We start from the raw sequence: 9,052 nt of genomic DNA, 5'->3' as shown, positions 1-9,052 counted from the left end.
ATACAAGGTAAGTTTATATAAATGTTAAGAAGTTAACCATTTTACACTGCCAATCAACAACAACAAAAAATGTTATTCTCTAAACCTTTAAGACTTAGTATTTATTTAAGTCAATAATATTTAATGACTTTATGGTTTGTTATTCTGTCTAACTTCATATTATCAATATAAACACTTTGTAACATATACATATGGCTATATACCTAAAAATAAACTTTTTATATAATTTTTTTGTAAGAAAATTATGGAGTGATGTCATGTAAGGATCTAGAAAATCATTTAAGGATATAAATAGTTTTATAAACGATACTAAATTGTACATAAAAATCTTTATTAGTCAAGTTTTATTTTATAAAAAACGTAACTCTATAATTTTTTCTCTAAACCTTTAAGATTTTAATTCTATATCATTCGTCTCTTTAAATATTCGAGTCCACCTTAAGACTCCTGGCGTAAAGGGTATCACAACCAACCAATTAGATTTGTGATAAGAGTAAGTTATTTCTTGTCTCTTTTGATTGAGTTAGTATAATCTTGGTTGCATATGATTTTTAAGGGACGCATGTGATCTTAGGTAGCTTAATATGGGTTAGATCATTGATATGAGTTTTTCTTGTATAGTTAGAGATACATGAGAGATTTAAGTTGTGTAGAGCATTGATGGTGTGCGATTTATGCTTTTAAGTAAGTGAAGCTAGTACATTATAATAGTGTTTAAATCTTGTATAGTTAAAGCATTATTTTGTGTCTCTTGGTTTGGTTTATAATTTAGTAGTTGTGGTTGTTTTTAAAGTAAAAAGTAGAAAATTCAATCTGAAAAAGTGTGTGTGTTTTTTAAGCCCAATCATATAAGGGATTGACATCACTCTAAACCCAAAACATTAAGACAAATAGTTTATAAGTCTTCTACCTAATAAGTTGCTTATCTGTCTCATTTTTACTCAATACAGACTTAAACTCATATTTGGATTTCTAACACAATATATGCGTCTTTCGAAAATAGAGTCAAATAAGGGCATATATGTGTGTAGACATTTGCTTTTTAAATGTGATTGAATGGTTGTAATTATGAAGATTGCTTTTTGTCGTGAGATGATGTATATATGTATTGGTTTATTATAATTACTCTAATTTACCTTATTTATGTTATTTTGTAGTTTATGTTGTTTTGTAGTTTGTCCATCAATTATAATTATACGTTATATGTGAGCATATGTAGGTTGAAGTGGTGACAATAATGATTCGTGGTGTACATGTCAATCATCTAAAACAAACACTTATAGATGGAAAAAAATAAAGAGCATTAGCTATAATTAGCTATATTGATTAAAATTTGATTGCAAACATACCAAATATAATAAATTTTGCATTTTACATATGGTAGTATATATCAATATAAAAAAGTTTAAACCTTACCTAATTTTGAAATTTCATTAGTTAACTGTGGTTCGGAACTCGAATGAGTACAGCAAACTTTTGTTTTAAGAAAATGTCCATATTCTTTTTTTTCTGTCAATTTTTCACTTCTTTTTTATTTCAAAATAATGAAATTCTACACTACAAATTCCGAGACGTTAAAGAATGGTAAACTTTTTTAGGTTTTTAAAAAACCTAACTATGAATTACACCACCTTACAGAAATTCCACAGAAAGAAGGAAATCATTTTATAGTCAAAACAGTTTTTAAAAAGTTTACAAAATTAAACATAACAAGTATCGAGGATAAGTTCAATTACATTATTTATCATAAACTATAACATCATGTTCCACAAGAATGATACAATAACTGAAAATCATCTGACAGAAAACCTCTAACATACCAAAGAAAAGTCACAGTCTTTATCATTATAATCCATCACCATGGAAGATGATAAACAACAAACTGTCACTTAACTGCAAGTCAATTAAGGAGAACTTAAAAGAAGAGAAATATTGTATTGAATCCTTCAAATTGAAATGTCCTTTTTCATATATATGAGGGTAAACAATTAATCATTTGCATACTAATTATTAATCACTATAGAATACACTATTAGTGAACTAACTCACAGTGTTTAAATTGATAAGCAAAAAATGTAACATTAATCGAAAAGGGATTACAAGGGTATTCAATCCCAATTACAGAGAAAGGAAATTGAAGTTTTATTTACATCAGAGAAACAGAAGATAAAACATGCATACACCAGTGAGTTTTATGAATGCCCTATTGGAACATGTATCCTATGATTCAATCATGCTTTTTTTTTTCGTTTTGCTTACCTTGATCGCCATTTCTTCTGTTAGGCTTTGAGGACAATTATCAATCTCCCAGAACAATGTTTTTATCAAATGTTGAATTTCTGGGTCCATTTCAGCATCCTCGTACGCAGCTTTTCCTTTTTTCTTCAAAGCACATGCTGGTTCAGGTTGATGAACGATCTTAGTTATGCTATTGATTGCAGAGTTTTTGGATTTTTTGTATACTTTCTCTTTCTCAACGTGATCGCTTCCAAGTGACCCTTTTGCCTGCATTGCCTCAATCTCTCTTTTCATCAAAGAAGAACAAATATTCTTGATTGCGAAGAAATCAAGAATTTAAGATGTTGCAAGAAAGAAATCAAGAATTTAAGAAATCAAGAATTTGAGAAATCAAGAATTTGTATACTTTCTCTTTTCTCAACCTCAGAAACCCTCTCTCTGTCACTGTGATTTATACATGCAAAAGGGTTCTATGAACAAATCAACTAGTAGCTGGTTTTCCATTGGTTTAAGATGTTGTAATTAATATATTTTTATTCACTAACATGCATTTTAATGAATAGTTAGAATAATAAATGAGTTTATTTTCTCTGTCAAATTTGACTTTAGAGTCGTTAGGGAAATTAAAAAAAAAATTGTTTTTATTACCTAATTAGTTATAACGTAAAGGATTTTAATATAGTAAATAAATATTATAGTATAATAATTTTAAAACTTTCAAGTATTTATTGCATTTTTTAAGTAGTCGGTCTGTGTAATAAATGCTAATGTATTTTATATTCTATTTAATAAAAAGTATTAAATGAGGAAATAAATTCAATGTACATATTAAATAAAAATATTTGATTACAATTTATTGATAAACATAATTAGAAAAATGGCATTAAGAGAATTTGGAATTATTCAGTCTTGTTTCTGAACATTATTCCAAACAATACAGAATTTCAGAATAACTAGTATTGTATAGCATACTAGTTAGGAAAATAAATAAAAAAACATAAAGCTATTAAATGGAAATCAAAGTTTAGGAACTTAAAAAATCAATATTTTTAATTAATTAAAATTTTCAAATATTTTTATCATCAGTTTTTAAACATTTATAAGCATAATTATAAATTACATTATATTGAATATAATCAAAAACTGATTTTTTTTAACTATGTATCATAATCCAAATAATTTAAAAAAGACGCTAAAACAGTTTGGAACAATTAATAAATGGAGTATTTTTATCCGTGTGTGTGTGTATATATATATATATATATATATATATGAGAATTATGTTTTATAATCATATTTTTTTATACATATTTTACTATTATTTTTATTTTTATTAATATAAATTATTTTATCTTTTATGTTTTACTTGTTTTTAATTTACTTGATCACCTTTAATAAAACAACTATTTATGAAAAAATTATTTATTTTATAATAACTTTCTATAAATATATTTTTATAAAAATTAATAATAAAAGTTGGTTTTTATTTTATTATTACCATAGGACACATTAGTAGAGAGATAAAAAAAACTATATTATTAATTATAGATCTTTTATATATTATTGGTAGTTAAATTACTATAGAAGTAAAAAAAGAAAAAGCTATTAAATGTGATCTCCTACTTGACTTTCTATTGCACAACATTATATGTGTCAACTTTTGTGAAAAATCTTGGTTACTATGAAAAAATAAAAAATTATATCTTTCAATTGTATTGACAGTTAATAAGTGAGATAATGTTTATGTCACCATCCATAAAATAAAGTGTAAACAATAGGATTCATGTTATTCTAAAAGTAAAATTATTTTAAAATTATTATTTTTTAACTTATTGAAAAAATAGGTTTTTCATTACAATCATTCCATTAAAATAAACGATTGATAAATATTGACTAACATATTATTTGAATGCATATAGATACTAACTCTCAAAAGTAAGGAGAGAAAAAAAAGTTATTTTAATAATTTTATTTTTTATTAGGTTTAATTTTATATTTTATATTTTATTAATATTAAATAATATGTTCTAAAAAAGAAATAAAAATCCACAGATTTTCATTATAATATAAAGATTTTGAAAATTTTGGAAGACCTTGACTCCCATGATGATCCCCTTCTTGACAATAATAACAACGACAATGATGACAATAGTGACAACATCAATGATGACAGGAGAACATAATAATAAAGAAAATTGTTGGTTTAATGTGGATAGGATAAGATAAGTCAATATTATGTTCTAATGTTTGGTTTTGACCGACTTGTTTGACCCAACTTATTTTTGGATTGACTCCAAATAAGAAAAAAAGAAAGAAGGTTAGGATTTTTATTGTTACATATCGGATTCATATCTTCTTCTCCTTCATTTCACACACTGTGATATTACTCATTTGTTTCTCATAAACATCACATTGTCATTCTGCAACTTCCACCATGTTCGTTCCACACTATTATTTTGTGACTCCTAAAGCGACTATGATAGACTAGCATGAAAAATCTGCTTCGTCAACCCTTAGTTTAATAGGCAACTTAAAAGATTTATTTATTTTTTCCTTTTCCCTCTGGTTATAAGTTTTGTTTTATTTCAAGAACTCTTCTTTCACTACATAATTTTATTATCTCTCTCAATGATTCATCTTTTTTATTATCTCTCTCAATGATTCATCTTGTATGATTTTCTTCATGCTCATCAAAATATCTATAATACTTTTTGTGTCAACATTTGCAAAAATAATACATGTTGTAATTGTTTGCTCTTTTCAATAATTGTGAAAATATTTTTTATTTTAAGATTTAATTAATTGTAATTTCTTTATTGAAATTTAATATTGGAGAAAAGAAAATGTGTCATTTTGATGTTGAGTTATATATATATATATATATATATATATATATATATATATATATATATATAATTACCATTACTTTTTATAATAAAATTATTTAGTTAATATTTGAGACAATATAGATATGGATACAAGAATACCAACTACCTAGAACAATTATGACACAAATTTTATACCTAAAAGAGTAATGACAATAATGAATATGAATTTTTACATTAAAAACAAAAATGGATATGGTCAAACATACACTCACACTTATGGATGTCAAAATGGTGGGTAGAATACTAGCTCTCTGCTACCCTACCCACTTGATAAATATATGTCTTGTACCTGTACTCGCATAAATTTTTAATATCCACATATATCTATGGGTATTCGCGGATATTTACAATAAAAATAAAAATAAATATTTAACAACATATTTTAATCATAAATTCAAATAAAATACAATCAATATAACATTCATAAATTTTAAAGAAAGTTCAAATAACACATTTAATTAGTGTTGAATGACAGTTTACAAAGAAATTTTTTTTTTCAAACTAATTGATAAAAAAATAACTCATTCAAAATCAATATGTTAATATTTTAATCATGTTTTTTTAACTTAAATTAGAGTATAACGGGTACGAATATCCATTGATACGGATACATACTCGTACTCGTCCCGTTAACATGTAGGTATTAAAAATACTCGTACTCGTTACCTGTGAGTATCCATTTACAATATACATTTCCTACCTATTATGGGTCTTATCCGCGAATATCTACGAGTACGGATATTTTTTACTTTCCTGCTCACATTGGTATACTCTATATTCTCATTCCTAGTCAAATATCTTACCAGCAAAATAAGCTTTTCTTATAATAAAATATCAAATTGGTAAAAAGCATTAAATGACATATATTGTTTAATGATGATTTTTCTTGCCTCAAACAAGTTTCGAGATAAAATATTAATCTAAGAAAGTCTTAATATCTTCGGAACACTATTTTTTAAACTATATATATATATATATATATATATATATATATATATATATATATATATATATATATATATATATATATATATATATAACTTTAGCAAGCACACTAGCATTTCACAAGAAGAACGAACTCTCAATAAATTCAAAATTTTCCAAAGGTTTTTTGTTTTCTTGTAAGATTCTAAAAGTACATTATAAAAAACTAGTCTAAAGACTAAGCTAAAATATTAATATCAAACATGTATCAACATGTTAATAAAATTTAATATAATTAAGTTAAAATAGTTATATTTGTTTATTTTTTAAATTATATATTAAAATGTATTAAGATTTTGAATAGAAATAAATTTTAATTTCATGTCAAAATTTAAATATTAAAAAAATATTTAATTCAAAATTATTTTAATCGATCTCTTATACCTTTAATAGACTAGGTACAAATTCTAAAGATAAATATTTAATTCAAAATTATTTTAATCAATCTCTTATACCTTTAATAGAGTAGGTACAAATTCTAAAAGTACATTAAAAAAAATCTAGTCTAAAGACTAAGCTAAAATATTAATGTCAAACATGTATCAATATGTTAATAAAATGTAATATAATTGAGTTAAAATAATAAAATTTAATATAATTGAGTTAAAATAATAAAATTTAATATAATTGAGTTAAAATAGTTATATTTGTTTATTTTTAAATTTTAAATATTAGAATATATTAAGATTTTGGATAGAAGTGAATTTCAATTTTATGTTAAAATTTAAATACTAAAAAATTATTTAATTCAAAATTATTTTAATCAATCTCTTATACCTTTAATAGAGTAGGTGCAAATTGTGAAGAAATACTCTCAAAAGAATACTTGAAAGTGAATAAAAACTTTGGAAAGACTGCTCTAAAAACCGATAATTAGAAATGTGCACAAAACTTAAATAGTAGTTAACAAAAGTAATATAAAATACTTGGTACATTTTATTCTTCCTTCTCTCTTTATTTGAAAATATGTTCTACAAAGAATTTATAATTTATTTGAAAAAAATTAAAAATTAAAAATATTTTAAGCATAAATTTGTTAGAAACGTACACACATGTATTTACATTTTTTAACATACACATAGTTACAATTTTTAACATATTTACATTTTTTTTTTCATTTTTATGATAATTTTTTTCTTTCGCTTTCTATATCCATGCTACCGTGAATATATATTCAAACAATATAAAATTCTACGTCAGTTAAATAATTACTATAATGAACGACACTTTCTTGGTTGAGCAATTGACCTAATAATCCTTTCTATCATTCGGAAATTTTCATCATATCAAAATTTAATTGAGTCTAATTATACTATACAGTAAATAATAAAGTGTGAAAGAAGGAAAAATGAATAAAAACCTTGTTGACATGTTAATAGTTTTTTATATATAATTTTATAACAGTCATATTTGATTAACTGTGAATGGTACCTATATGTATAGGTAAAAGGTATTATTAATATAAGTGAACATACATGTAAAAATATATACTTTTCTTATTATTCATGAGTTATTATTTTTTTAGTAACGTAAAACAATAACGGTTTCCATTTTTAAGCATAAAGTTTCTATTTAAGAGCCCATGTGCAAGCGTACCAATAAATAAGATTTATTATTTATTTGAAATTTTAAATAAAATTTTACACAATGAAACAGTAGTGATGCTTATTTGTTTATTGAAAAGAAATTGAGATGTTATTAGAGTGTCAAGTAAATGAAGTAATTAGACGTTTGGATATAAATTTTCAATGAATATATGTTGCACCCAGTAAGTAGGTTCTAATTATATACTCTACCTACCCTTTTCTCTCTACAATCTCTCTTCTCCTTTCTCTCTAATTTTCTTCTTCTATAGACAAATCCTAATGGATTAAATTTTCAAATAGTTGTTTATATTTATACTATAAAGATTTTTTTTTTTCTATCCTTCTTATGATTTTGTCATGAAGTTTAATGAATTTTGGTAAAGTTGAGATTTTTCTCGTATCGGTCTTACATATACTAAGATTTTTGTATGTTTGGATACTTTTTCTATGTCTCTAAATTTTGAAATAGTTTTATTGCTTAAATTTGGAAATTGGTATGAAGAAAATGATTTCATATAAGGAAAATTATTTATGATTTTAATAGAATTGTAGGATAGATGTCTTGAACAGTGGCGGATCTTGACTAAAAGTGTCGGAGGGGCTAAAGTAATATAATTTTGAGATCATTAGATTTGATCATTAGTATAATGTTTCAAAAAATGACTTCTTTAACTGAACATTTTTTATCATTGGTATAATGCTTTAAAATATGTGAAGAGGTAGAATTAATCTTGTTTTGGTCAATAATTTTCTTTTCATCACTCTCAAAGATTAATTTATTCTATCATTCTTTATCAACATACTTTTTTTAAAATAATAAAAAAATAATTGATATAATCTAATAAAAAATTGAGATATGTAATTATTAAAAGAAAAATATATTCATTATTCTTAATACATAATACACTATTATTTTTTTTCTATATTCATAAAAAAAATATATACAAAAGCTCATTAGATAAAAAAAATGTTTTCATTATAAAATAAGACAAAAGACACGAAAGGAAGACGATAAATGAGAAATATAATGAGTTTATATTTAACTTTTTTTTTCTTTAAAAACAAAAAGAAGACATATGAGAGTGAGAGATTATTACAATTTGTGAAAAACTAAAAAGACAATGAAAGGAAAATAAAAATTAGGTCAATAAATATTTGGTTTAATTACTTTTTTAATTCATGCTTTCGTTTAAAAATGTTATGTTGGTCCTCCAATTTTTTCTAAGTTTCAATTTAGTCCCAATTTTTGTAAAATTGATTATCTTGTATGATAAATTTCGTTAAATTCTTCAAAACATACCAATGATCTTTTCATTAAAATTGAAACTCTTAATATGGATGATTTGCTTTATTGGT

Source organism: Vigna unguiculata, chromosome 3 (genome assembly GCF_037176805.1).
Source record: "Vigna unguiculata cultivar grain cowpea cultivar isolate G323 ecotype 2 chromosome 3, ASM3717680v1, whole genome shotgun sequence".
Classification (NCBI taxonomy): domain Eukaryota; kingdom Viridiplantae; phylum Streptophyta; class Magnoliopsida; order Fabales; family Fabaceae; genus Vigna; species Vigna unguiculata.
This window is presented reverse-complemented; position numbering follows the sequence as displayed.